This window comes from Pelophylax lessonae, assembly GCF_965119305.1.
Source record: "Pelophylax lessonae genome assembly, chromosome: 6".
NCBI classification, from domain to species: Eukaryota; Metazoa; Chordata; class Amphibia; order Anura; family Ranidae; genus Pelophylax; species Pelophylax lessonae.
Window position 1 is genome coordinate 49,693,093 of NC_138773.1, and position 12,744 is coordinate 49,705,836.

The 12,744-nt window shown below is 39.8% G+C and overlaps 1 protein-coding gene across 3 annotated transcripts in view; it reads left to right on the forward strand.

Moving 5' to 3' along the window:
- Nucleotides 1-12,744, forward strand: part of AXIN1 (axin 1) — a 221,098-nt gene that overhangs the window by 101,993 nt on the left and 106,361 nt on the right. For 2 of the 3 annotated variants that reach the window (XM_082260003.1, XM_082260005.1), the window contains exon 1: nt 10,772-11,011. The exons of the other annotated variant lie outside the window; for it this stretch is intronic. The gene's annotated coding sequence lies outside the window, so the exon portion shown is untranslated. Of the gene's footprint in view, nt 1-10,771; nt 11,012-12,744 lie in introns of those variants that run through there. 3 annotated transcript variants of the gene reach the window in all.

Sequence of the window (12,744 nt, forward strand, 5' to 3'; positions counted from 1 at the left end):
CATATAAACGTCCATGTTGACTCTCCCAAATAATGGAGGTCTTCAATCCACCAAAAATACTATGCATAAAAGGCCCCTATATGGGTAATACAGGCACCTTTTTTAGATATGACTAATAAATACTATTTTTGGTGTCCCGATGTTTGCTCTGCATACATTTCCCGTCATAATCCATTTTTTTTTTTTTTTATTTATGCAAAATAAGCAGGTATAATGTACAAGTCACATTATAAAGCTGGCCATACACTGGTTGAAATTTATCTGGTTCAGCAAGGACCCACCGAATTATGGCCGTCCCTGCTTGACAGAGGCCAAGTGGCTGCAGCCACTGACCGAGAACCAATATTTTCCAACATATAACTTCTGTCAAGCTGGAATGGCCATGCACTGATCAAAATTCCAATCAGTGTATGGCCAGCTTAAGGCTCTGTTAACACCACGGAGGTGCAATGGTGCTTGTAACCGTTTCCATATGTCGCATGTAGGAAAGTCAATTCTACGTGCGGGAAAAATGGAAAAGAAAACCCTTTTTCGAAAACACTCTGCAGCGAACCAAATAATTAGCACACGCGTTAGCAGATGAGTGGGGGTGTCACTAACAATTAATGGCACCACTGTGTTTCTGGTAAAGGGCATCACGTTTCTGTGCATGTTGGAAAAGTGCGAGATTTTACCAAAATTTTACATGTTGGTAAAGTAACTCTTCCTCTATAGTAATTCTTCTTTTTCATTGAAGGAAAATAATAGATTCCAAGCAGAAGCAATGTGGCATCAATGAGTTCTTGATGAAGGAGGGGCACAGGCTGTCCAGCTTTGATGGTCTTTGTTTGTCTTCATTGCTAGTTTCCCCTTCTCTAAACTTCTTCATTCATCTGTGCACATTGCGCTTGTCAGTGATGTCATCTCCATAAACATTCTGTAGCCTTCTGTGGATGTTGGACAGCCCGCACCCTTCCTTCATCAAGAACTCAGTGATAGCACATTGCTTCTGCTTGGAATCCATTTTTTACCTGCAATGAAAAAGGACAAAAAGAGTTACTATAGAAGAAGCGTTAGTGCCGGTTCACACTAGGTCGCTCCGACTTCGGGGCGACCTGTGTACGCTACGAGGTCGCCCCGAAGTAGTACAGGACCCTTCTTCTAAGTCAGAGCGACTTGTGTCGCTCCTATTAGAACGGGTCCTGTAGCACTGCCTGGACCGCGACGGACCGCGACTTGTCAGGCTGACAAGTCGCCTGACAAGTCGCAGTAGTGTGAATGGGCACTTACTCTTCCAACATGGGAAATTTGAATGAGCTATGTTAGTCAATAAAAAGTAATGCCCACTTTTGCATTACTTTGAGTACAGCCCTCGTATTATTTCATTTTTCTTTCCTATTTGTGGTTGGAAATAACCAAAGAAAATACACTATACGAGGTGGTATCAAAAAGTTTTGAAACTAGCTCTGTTTATAAGAAAGTACTTTATTTAACCACTTAAGCCCCGGAGGATTTGGCTGCTCAAAGACCAGGGCCTATTTTGCGATTCGGCACAGCGTGAACTTAACGGAAAATTGCGCCGTCGTGCGACGCTGTACCCAAATAAAATTGACGTCCTTTTTTTTCCCATAAACAGAGCAATCCTTTTTGTGGTATTTGATCACCTGTGCAATGTTTACTTTTTGCGCTACAAACAAAAAAAGAGCGACAATTTTAAAAAAATAACAATATTTTTCACATTTTTTTTATATGAAATACCCCCCCCCCCCCCCCCCAAAATTTAAAAATCGAAATGTTTTAACATTCTAGGCCAATTTGTTTTCTGCTACATATTTTTGGTGAAAAAAATCGCAATAAGCGTATTTTGATTGCTTTGCTCAAAAGTTATTGCGTTTACTAACTACGGGAAAGATTTATGTCATTTTTATTGTTTTTTTTTTAACTAGTAATGGCGGCGATCTGCGATTTTTTTTTGCGGGACTGCGACTTTGCAGCGGACAGATCGGACCCTTGACTGACATTTTTGACACTTTTGGGGGTACCAGTGACATTACTACAGTAATCAGTGCTATACATATGCACTGTTACTGTAAAAAGGACACTGGCAGGGAAGGGGTTAACTTTATTAGTGATCAAGGGGTTAAGTGTGTCCCTAGGGGCGTGCTTCTAACTGTCAAGGGGCGTGGCTTTTGATGTAACCACAGAGACATACGATCCTACATAGCAGGATCGTATGATCTCTGCAGTTACACCAGGGAGAATGACAGGCGGCTTTGTTTACATCAGCCGCCTGCCTTTCTCCCTCTCCAGCCGGAGATCGCGAGTGACCGGCGGACATCGGAGCAGCCGGTCACTCGCGCGTGGATGGCAGTGAACGAGCGGGGGTGGGAGCGGGCCTACGGCGGCGCACGCTCGCCCCCTATTGGCTCGCGGGCGAGTGACGTACCGATACGTCACTTTGCCCAGGGGGGGCTGACCGCCTCAGTATATGTACTTGCGGCGGTCGGCAAGTGGTTAACTATATTTACACACTATCACCTTCTAAATAGTCCAATGCACAGTAATACAGAGCTCCCCGCGTTCCTGCCACTTCTGCAATGTGTCCTGGAAGTCTTCTTTTCGAAGTATGTCAAGCCAAGTTGCCGAATGGTTCCAACATTTTTGGGGGTTGCGCTCATTGAAGGTCTTCCTGATCTCTCAGTCATCTTCCAGGGATTTTTTTCCGCTCCTGAAGCGGGTGTGCCACTCAAAACATCTCGAACAACTCATCGCAACATCACCGTAAACTTGCTGAATCCTGTCAAACGTCTCTGTGGCAGATTTCCCCAGTTTCAGGCAGAATTTCACATTTCCTATTTGTTCTAACTTGCTGTCCATGATGAAATAGCAGACGTAGTAAAGCTCGTGGTCAGAATAGCACCAGTTGCACAGCTCCCGATGTACACAGGATGATGTCTTTTGGCACACTGACTTATCAAGGGTTGGTGCTCCCTGTGACTGTGCGTGCAACCTTGTGCTGCCATCTGTTGGCGTGTTGCAAAACTAGTCTCACAACTTTTTGATACCACCTCGTACAGGGTTCTCCTGTCTCTCTTCCCACCTCCCTTGCTTCTTTCACTCTCTAGAGTGACAATAATACAGCGATATGAGGGGCTTGCATATGGCAAGAAAGCACTATGTATATGACATGTTTCATTGCCGATCGGTGACTTTCTCAAAGTGATGGCAGTTCATATGCAAGTTGACCATCTGTGTGAGTGAACGGTATGCCAGATATGTCACTGTTATTTTCATGTCCTCAGTCTTGGAAGGAAATAGATATATCTGGGATAACTGAGACATCACCGTTCATTAGACCAGTGTTTATCAACCTTTATCAGTCAGGGCACTCTTTAAAATTATGGACAATCTCAAAGCACCCTCCATAATTATGGACAGTCTTGAGGCGCCTCATTCTAAAATGTAATAACTATTCTGATAGTTTTACATAATGCAGCAATATCAGTACACGTAGGACACCCAACATTAGAGGAAAAATATTCTTCCAAAGCAAATATACTGGTACTAGTATTCCAGTGTTTCTCTTCTCCCTCAGTCTCTCTCCATCACTTAGCTAATGAGACCCCAAAACTGATGGAGAAAGGCAAGGGAGGGTCAAACAAGGATGATTTGTAGGCAATTGACATCCTCTTTATTAGTTGATGATGTCCTTGGTCTTTAGGAGGTTGGCAGCTAGAAGGTTGTATCCACCCATCGGCTTGTATACAATTTTAGGGCAATTTTTAGGAATTTTGCCAAGGCGCCCCTAAAGAAACCTCAAGGCACCCTAGTTAAAAAAGGCTGCATTAGATATCAGCAATTGCAGACTTGTGGTCCTATATCCCGTTTATGTCTTTGTGCTGCCTTCAGTAATTTTTTTGAGCAATGTGATTGTATCTACACAATGTAAATTCCTTATGTTCTTCACTCAGATAATTGTGTACTGTGATTCTGCTACCCTGTGGACATTGTTAGGAGTACCAAAATTGGACCAAAACTGGTTTAGTTAGACGTTAGCGTTCCCCTACAAATGTATAATTGGGGGGGGGGGCAGGGCCGTCTTTTCCACTGGGCATACCCGGTGGTTGCCCGGGGGCCCCACTTGCCCAGGGGCCCCACATGGATCAATGGATTGGTGGCATGTCCCACTCCCTGGTGGTCTAGGGCCCCCCCCCCCCCGTTCCGTTGTCAGCCGGCCCGCCCGGGCCCTCCCCTTATTGCTTCCTCCCCTCCGGAGTCCGGCGGCGGCCGTGGGTGGCTCGAGTCTGCACTGCACACACTGGTTGCTAAGGCCAGCCCGATTGGCATCTAGCAACCAGTGACGTGAGCAGCAGAGCAGACCCAGGTTGCACAGCGCCGCCGCCGCAGCGGAGGACTCGGAGGAGGATCCTCCTCCTCGTCGGCTCTCCTCCTCACTCCTCTTCTCGAGTCGACCCTAGAAGAAGACTGGCTCCGCCTCCACCCACCTCCTCCCATGTGCAGCCGTGTAAGGTATGGCTGCCACAGCCTGCCAGGCTGATTAAATTATATTTTTTTTTAACTCTCATTCTCATGGCATGATTTGATGATGATGGCAATGTATGATGGGATCTAATCGATGTGACAGTGACACAAGAGACAGAGTCAGACAACTACTACCTGTCCTGGCTAGGCTGGCTGGAGGATATACTACCTACTATATATTGGTCCCTGGCCTATATGTATATAGTAAGGTATATATTATCCTCCAGGTAAGTAGTTGTACTCTCTTGTAGTATATAGTGTTCCCTGTAATGTGTATATAGTCTATATACATATTACAGGGAACACTATATACTAAAAGAGAGTACAACTACTACCTGGAGAGGATATATACTTTACTATATACATATTACAGGGACCAATATATACTACAAGACAAGAGACAACTACCTGGAGTATATACCTTACTAACTATATACATATTACATGGAACACTATATACTACAAGAGACTCTTGTAGTATATATTGGTCCCTGTAATATGTATATAGTAAGGTATATACTCCAAGTAGTTGTACTCTCTTGTAGTATATATTGGTCCCTGTAATATGCATATAGTAAGGTATATCCTCCAGGTAGTTGTACTCTCTTGTAGTATATAGTGTTCCCTGTAATATGTATATAATATAGATATTACAGGGAACACTATATACTACAAGAGAGTACAACTACTACCTGGAGTATATACCTTACTATATACATATTACAGGGACCAATATATACTACAAGACAAGAGACAACTACCTGGAGTATATAGCTTACTATATACATATTACAGGGAATCCTATATACTACAAGAGGTAGTATATAGTGTTCCCTGTAATATGTACAGTATATAGTAAGGTATATACTCCAGGTAGTTGTACTCTCTTGTAGTATATAGTGTTCCCTGTAATATGTATATAGTAAGGTATATACTCCAGGTAGTTGTACTCTCTTGTAGTATATATTGGTCCCTGTAATATGTATATAGTAAGGTATATACTCCAGGTAGTAGTTGTACTCTCTTGTAGTATATAGTGTTCCCTGTAATGTGTATATAGTCTATATACATATTACAGGGAACACTATTCTACAAGAGAGTACAACTACTACCTGGAGAGGATATATACCTTACTATATACATATTACAGGGACCAATATATACTACAAGACAAGAGACAACTACCTGGAGTATATACCTTACTAACTATATACATATTACATGGAACACTATATACTACAAGAGACTCTTGTAGTATATATTGGTCCCTGTAATATGTATATAGTAAGGTATATACTCCAAGTAGTTGTACTCTCTTGTAGTATATATTGGTCCCTGTAATATGTATATAGTAAGGTATATCCTCCAGGTAGTTGTACTCTCTTGTAGTATATAGTGTTCCCTGTAATATGTATATAATATAGATATTACAGGGAACACTATATACTACACGAGAGTACAACTACTACCTGGAGTATATACCTTACTATATACATATTACAGGGACCAATATATACTACAAGACAAGAGACAACTACCTGGAGTATATACCTTACTATATACATATTACAGGGAATCCTATATACTACAAGAGGTAGTATATAGTGTTCCCTGTAATATGTACAGTATATAGTAAGGTATATACTCCAGGTAGTTGTACTCTCTTGTAGTATATAGTGTTCCCTGTAATATGTATATAGTAAGGTATATACTCCAGGTAGTAGTTGTACTCTCTTGTAGTATATAGTGTTCCCTGTAATGTGTATATAGTCTATATACATATTACAGGGAACACTATTCTACAAGAGAGTGCAACTACTACCTGGAGAGGATATATACCTTACTATATACATATTACAGGGACCAATATATACTACAAGACACTGATTTTGTTTGAGGTACCAATAAAAATAAATATCGCCTTATCGATAACTTGCATTTTTATTCTCGTGCGTGATTGTGTAGGCAGGGGGCCCCAGTGCACTGCATTGCCCAGGGGCCTATAAGGCTCTTAAGATGGCACTGGGGGGGGGGGGGGGGATATGTACATGTCTAATTTTCTATACTCTAGGCCAGGGTCACCTTTACCAATAAACTGCCCGTGTAGATAAGGGACGTATGTAGAGGAAAACAGGGTGCTCTAGGTGTAGACTATTTACATACCTTGTGAAGCTTGACCTGAAAACTCCCTGGATGTTGCTAAGTGAGGAGTATTTTTAGTATTCTTATTTATAAGAATGTATTATGATATAAGACATTGGTACAATCATTTACACAATATTTTCCATTGTCTTCATAAATACTCTATTTATAGACAAATTTTTCAATTGTGCTGGTGGGACATATGTTGGTCTAAAAATATTTACACATGTGGTTACAAGTAGATATCTGCATGTTTATTTGATCACCATTTAGTCTCTTTTTGATGTTTTTTTTTTCTTTTGACAATTTATATAATTTTTTATTCATTTTTGCGTTTTTCACTGCGCACTTTTATTTTTTTATCTACATATGTATGTGTGTGTTTTTTTTTGGGACTATCCTATGTGTATATATATATATATATATATATATATATATATATATATATATTTTTTTTTTTTTTTTATTTATTTCTAGGGTTATTACTTTTCATCCCCTTTTTTTCATTTATACGCTTGGGATTGTCTATGATACATACATACATATGTATACATGTCTTTCAGATTATCATTTTTTCTTTCACATTGCACAATTAATTAGTTCATTATCTAAATAGATTTGATTTATTATATCTTTTTCTTTTTTGTATAATTTAATACTAATGGATATCCCACAAGATTTTTGTGTATGGAAAAATAGGGGTAAATCACAAATTGATACAATATTGCTACATTGCAATATGAATTTTTGCCTTTACTCTTCATTTTTTAGGTTTTGAATTGTTTGATTGTCTCGGTTTTCCTCCTTGGTTGAGGGATTCCGAGACTATTTGTCTTTTATTGTATGGTTTAGAGGTAGTTGACCCGCATTTGCAGACCTTTTTGCATTGATTTGATTCATGTGTGTTTGATTACAACGCCGTGTTGTCAGCTGACACTCTGCCTACAAATTCCGGTCTATCACCGATATTCCATTGTGTGGTTATGAGTAAGCGATTATCTATATTGTGAAACGCGTCAACCTGACATGTCTCTCAATGCACTGTCTGTATGGATTCGTTATGAGGAATAAAAGACATCTTTGATTTCATATTTTCCCGAGTGCGGTCCAACTTCTTTGTTTGCATAAGTGAGGCCTAGCTGTTACTGCTCACCTCCACCACCACAAGAGCGAGCTTTTTCTCTGATTCTAAGCCCCTCACATGCACTATCTCTCCCTGGATGAAGTAGCTCTGAGCTCAGCGTATGAGACCCCACTTCTTTGATGGTGGAGGTGAGCAGTAATGACTAAGCCCCAACCTAGAAACGTCCTGGGAGTATTCCAGTCAGGCTTCATGTAAATGGCCTACATCTATAGCAAGGACTTTATTCAACTTTAGTACATGCTGAACCAGAGCAAAAATATAGGGACCAAGAGAGGTTCCAAGAAAGCGGGACTATACCGGCATATAGTGGTTGCAGGAATACAAACAACACTGATATATAAAAAAATATATTTTTATTACAAAAAAAAAAAATATATGACATCAAGACATACAATACATAGGATAAAAGAATGCAGATCCGTGTGTATATGATAACTCATGGAAGATACCAGAAATACCACAAGAACGGATCCCAGTGTACATGCAGACTATTGGTCCCTGGATAAGCCGACGCATTTCGCATTCATTGCTTCAACAGGGCACTGCAAAGACCAAATAGGTGCTGCACTCAAAATAGGACAGGCGGGGTGAGAAAAAGCCTCCTCTGCAGGCGTCGGGGCCCATAAGTGTGGATCATAAGGTGGTAATTAGTCTGTTGCTGATCATGTAAATAGGCCCAAAAGCCTCACAACAATGATGTAAAGATAAATGCACCCAGAGGATGCTGTATATATCTCATAGGTGAAGATAGAAGGGGCTAATAACTTGAACTTCAAAAAGTGTGGTCACCTAGTAATGATATCCATAAAACATCCACCAAGGGGATTGCCTCCTAAACTCAAGCAAGTCAAGAAAAAGACCCCTAAAATGGTGCCATAATGATCAGCAATACAAATGAAGGACTCCACCTTGCTGCATAGTGTGATGAAACACCCGCCGTCTCGCCAAGGCAGCACCTGTTTGGTCTTTGCAGTGCCCTGACGAAGCAATGATTGCGAAATGCGTCGGCTTATCCAGGGACCAATAGTCTGCATGTACACTGGGATCCGTTCTTGTGGTATTTCTGGTATCTTCCATGAGTTATCATATACACACGGATCTGCATTCTTTTATCCTATGTATTGTATGTCTTGATGTCATATTTTTATTTTTTATTTTTTGTAATAAAAATATATTTTTTTATATATCATTGTTGTTTGTATTCCTGCAACCACTATATGCCGGTATAGTCCCGCTTTCTTGGAACCTCTCTTGGCCCCTATATTTTTGCTCTGGTTTAGTCTTTTTGGGGATGATGGCATACATATCACGGAATCCATTTTTTGCTTTTAGTACATGCTGCACAGTTTGTTTTTATCGAAAAACATCACTTGTCCCCATAGGCAGGTTTTTTTTTTTGGTGAAAATGAACAAACATTTTTAAGGAATCAGCCATTTTTATTGTAAATATATTTATACATTTTTAAACATATAGTTATATATACATATGTATGTATATTGTATACAAATATGTGTGTGTGTGTGTGTATAAATAGTATAATATATATATGCGTTTGTGTGTGTATATAAATGGTACAAAATATATATATATATATATATATATATATATATGCATTTGCGTATGTATATAAATAGTATAAAATATATTTATGTGTTTGTGTGCGTATATAAATAGTATAAAAAAAAAATATATATATATATATATATATATATATATATATATGCGTTTGTGCATGTATATAAATAGTATAAAAAATAGTATAAAAAAATTATATGCTTTTGTGTGTATATTTATTAGTATAAAATATATATATATGTGTTTGTGTGCATATATAAATAGTATAATATATATATATATATGCATATGTGTGTGTATATAAATGGTACAAAATATTTATATATATATATATATATGCGTTTGTGCATGTATATAAATAGTATAAAAAATAGTATAAAAAAATAGTATAAAAAATATATATGCGTTTGTGTGTATATTTATTAGTATAAAATATATATATGTGTTTGTGTGCATATATAAATAGTATAATATATATATATACTGTATATGCGTATGTGTGTGTATATAAATGGTACAAAATATATATATATATATATATATGCATTTGCGTGTGTATATAAATAGTATAAAAAAAAAATATATATATATACATATATATATATATATATATATATATATATATATATATATATATATGCGTTTGTGCATGTATATAAATAGTATAAAAAATTGTATAAAAAAAATAGTATAAAAAATATATATGTGTTTGTGTGTATATTTATAAATATAAAATATATATATATATGTGTTTGTGTGCATATATAAATAGTATAATATATATATATATATATATATATATATATATATATATATATATGCGTATGTGTGTGTATATAAATAGTATAAAATGTATATATATTTGTGTTTGTGTGTGTATATAACTAATATAAAATATATATATGCATTTGTGTGTGTATAAAAAAAGTATGAAAAAAAAAATATATATATATATGTGTGTGTGTTTTTGTGTATATATAAATAGTATAATATATATATATATATATATATATATATATATATATATATATATATATATATATATATATGCGATTGTGTGTATATAAATAGTATAAATATAAATAGGTAGTAAATCTTTTTATCTATAATCACATTCTATGTTTTAACCCCATGTGAAGAAAAGGTAATGTGAGGTAACATATTCATTTTATTATTCCATCATTTATTATGATGTTATCATTATTGTGACATTGCAGCATTCCAGTCAGACAGCCTTAAGCGCGCTCCCGCCCGGCGGGAAGCTTTCTAGCCTCAGCTGTGCGCGCTCTCTCCCCCTATCCTCTCAGCTCAGGCACGCGCGCTCCGCTTCCCCGCCCCTCAGCAGCAGGCTCTCTGGCACGGCGTCGCCAGGGCGTCGGAGACGCGCACGCACGGTTAGCTCTCGCTCTGTCTCTCGCTCTCACACACACACTCTCCCCTCACACACAGACACGGAGAGGCGCTCGCCGGGGCATGGCTGGCACGCAGCCGCGCTGGCTTTGTTATTGGCACCGTCTGCCGGCCCAGCGGCTGGAAGCTTGATGGGAGGCGCTGGAGCGGCGACGGCGGAGGAGGAAGCGGCGGGCCCGGTGCGGAATCCCGGGGAGGAGAGCCGGGGTGTTTCCTAGGTGAGAGAGAGAGCGAGGCGCCGGTGCAGTGGGGGAGTCAATCCGGGGAGGAAAGTTTCCAGGCTGAGGTAGGCCTGAGATGAAGTCAGCGCTGATTGGAGGGGAGATGGTCCCAGGCCTTGTGTATGGAGGGCTGCTAATGTGAATTCCATCCCCAGTGTGGGGCCCAGACTGCTGTGCCTGACCTCTTCCCTTACTCTGTGTGTTTATATATCTGATATGTGATGTATTCTGTCATCACAGACCCCCCCCCCCCCCCCATACTCAGGACTGATCAGATCTCCTGTGTACCCCCACCAGGGTCCAGTCCTCATCTATGGGGGCTGCCTGTCTCAGTGCCTGACCTCTTCCCTTACTCTGTGTGTTATATATCTGATATGTGATGTATTCTGTCATTACAGACCCCCCCCCCCCTGTACTAATGGACTGATCAGATCTCCTGTGTACCCCCACCACGGTCCAGTCCTTATCTATGGGGGGGCTGCCTTTCTCAGTGCCTGACCTCTTCCCTTACTCTGCGTGCTACTGTGATATTATTTATCATTCTAGAGCCTGCTGTGCTCTGTCTTTATTTTTCTTTCTATACATCCTCGTCAATCTGCAAAGGGTTAAATCCTTACCCCCTCCCCCAGTGTGGGGTATCTATGAGGACCCTTTCTTTCTCAGGGCCCCAGACTGCTGAACCTGAGCCCCCCCCCTCACTCTGTGTGCTATTTATACTCCTGTTACTTTATATTGTATATGATTCCAGGTCCCCCTGCACCTGGTGTTTATTATTTTTCCTCTTCTGTGTACCCCCACCATAGTTTTAATCTTAACCCAGTGTAGTGTATTAATGGGGGGGGGGGGGGTGCCTTTCTCAGGGGACACAGTGCATTGGCTGACCTCTTCCTTACTCTGTGTGTACTGCTGTCATATTGTATCTGATTTATAATATAATTCCAGAGCTCCCTGCACTTGATTATTACTTTTTTTCCTCCTTATTTGTTACCTCCATCAGGGTTAAATTCCCTTCCCATTTGGGGTATTTATGGGGGGGGGGGGGGGCGCTGGTCTTTCTCTGGGGGACCTGACCTCTCTTCCTCTGTGTGTACTTCTGTCTGTGTTGTGTATGATTTTATAGTTGTACTGTTTACTATTTTTACTCTGCTGTGTACCCCACACCCTGGTTAAATTCTAACCTCTAGTGTGGGATCTTTATGGGGGCCCCTGCCTTCCTCAGGGCACCCAGGTTGCATCCCCAGCAGGGGTAAATTATTTTCCCAGTAGTGGGGTATTTGGGGGGGGCGTTTCTCGGGGCACCCACATTGCAGTGCCTGACACCTCTCTTACTCTGTGTGTTATTTCATTGTACTTTTATATCTGATTTATAATATGACTTCAGTACTTCCTGCACCCCGTGTTTATTACTTTTTATCAATCTCCATTAATGCATCCCTTACAGGAGTAAATTCCTTTCCCAGTGGTGGGGTATTTATGACAGGGGGGGGTCTTTATCACAGCACCCAGGTTTCAGTGCCTGACCTCTCCCTTACTCTGTGTGTACTGCTGTTTTTTTTTTTGTATTGTATATGATTTATATTACTAGAGAGCCTGCTGAATCTGAGGTTTATTATTTTTCCTCTTCTCCTATATACCCCCCCAGGGCTAATTCCTTACCCCAGTGTGTGTGGTATTTATAGCGGTCCCTGACGATTAGGAATATTGTATTAAAATTGTCCTCCTACGATTAG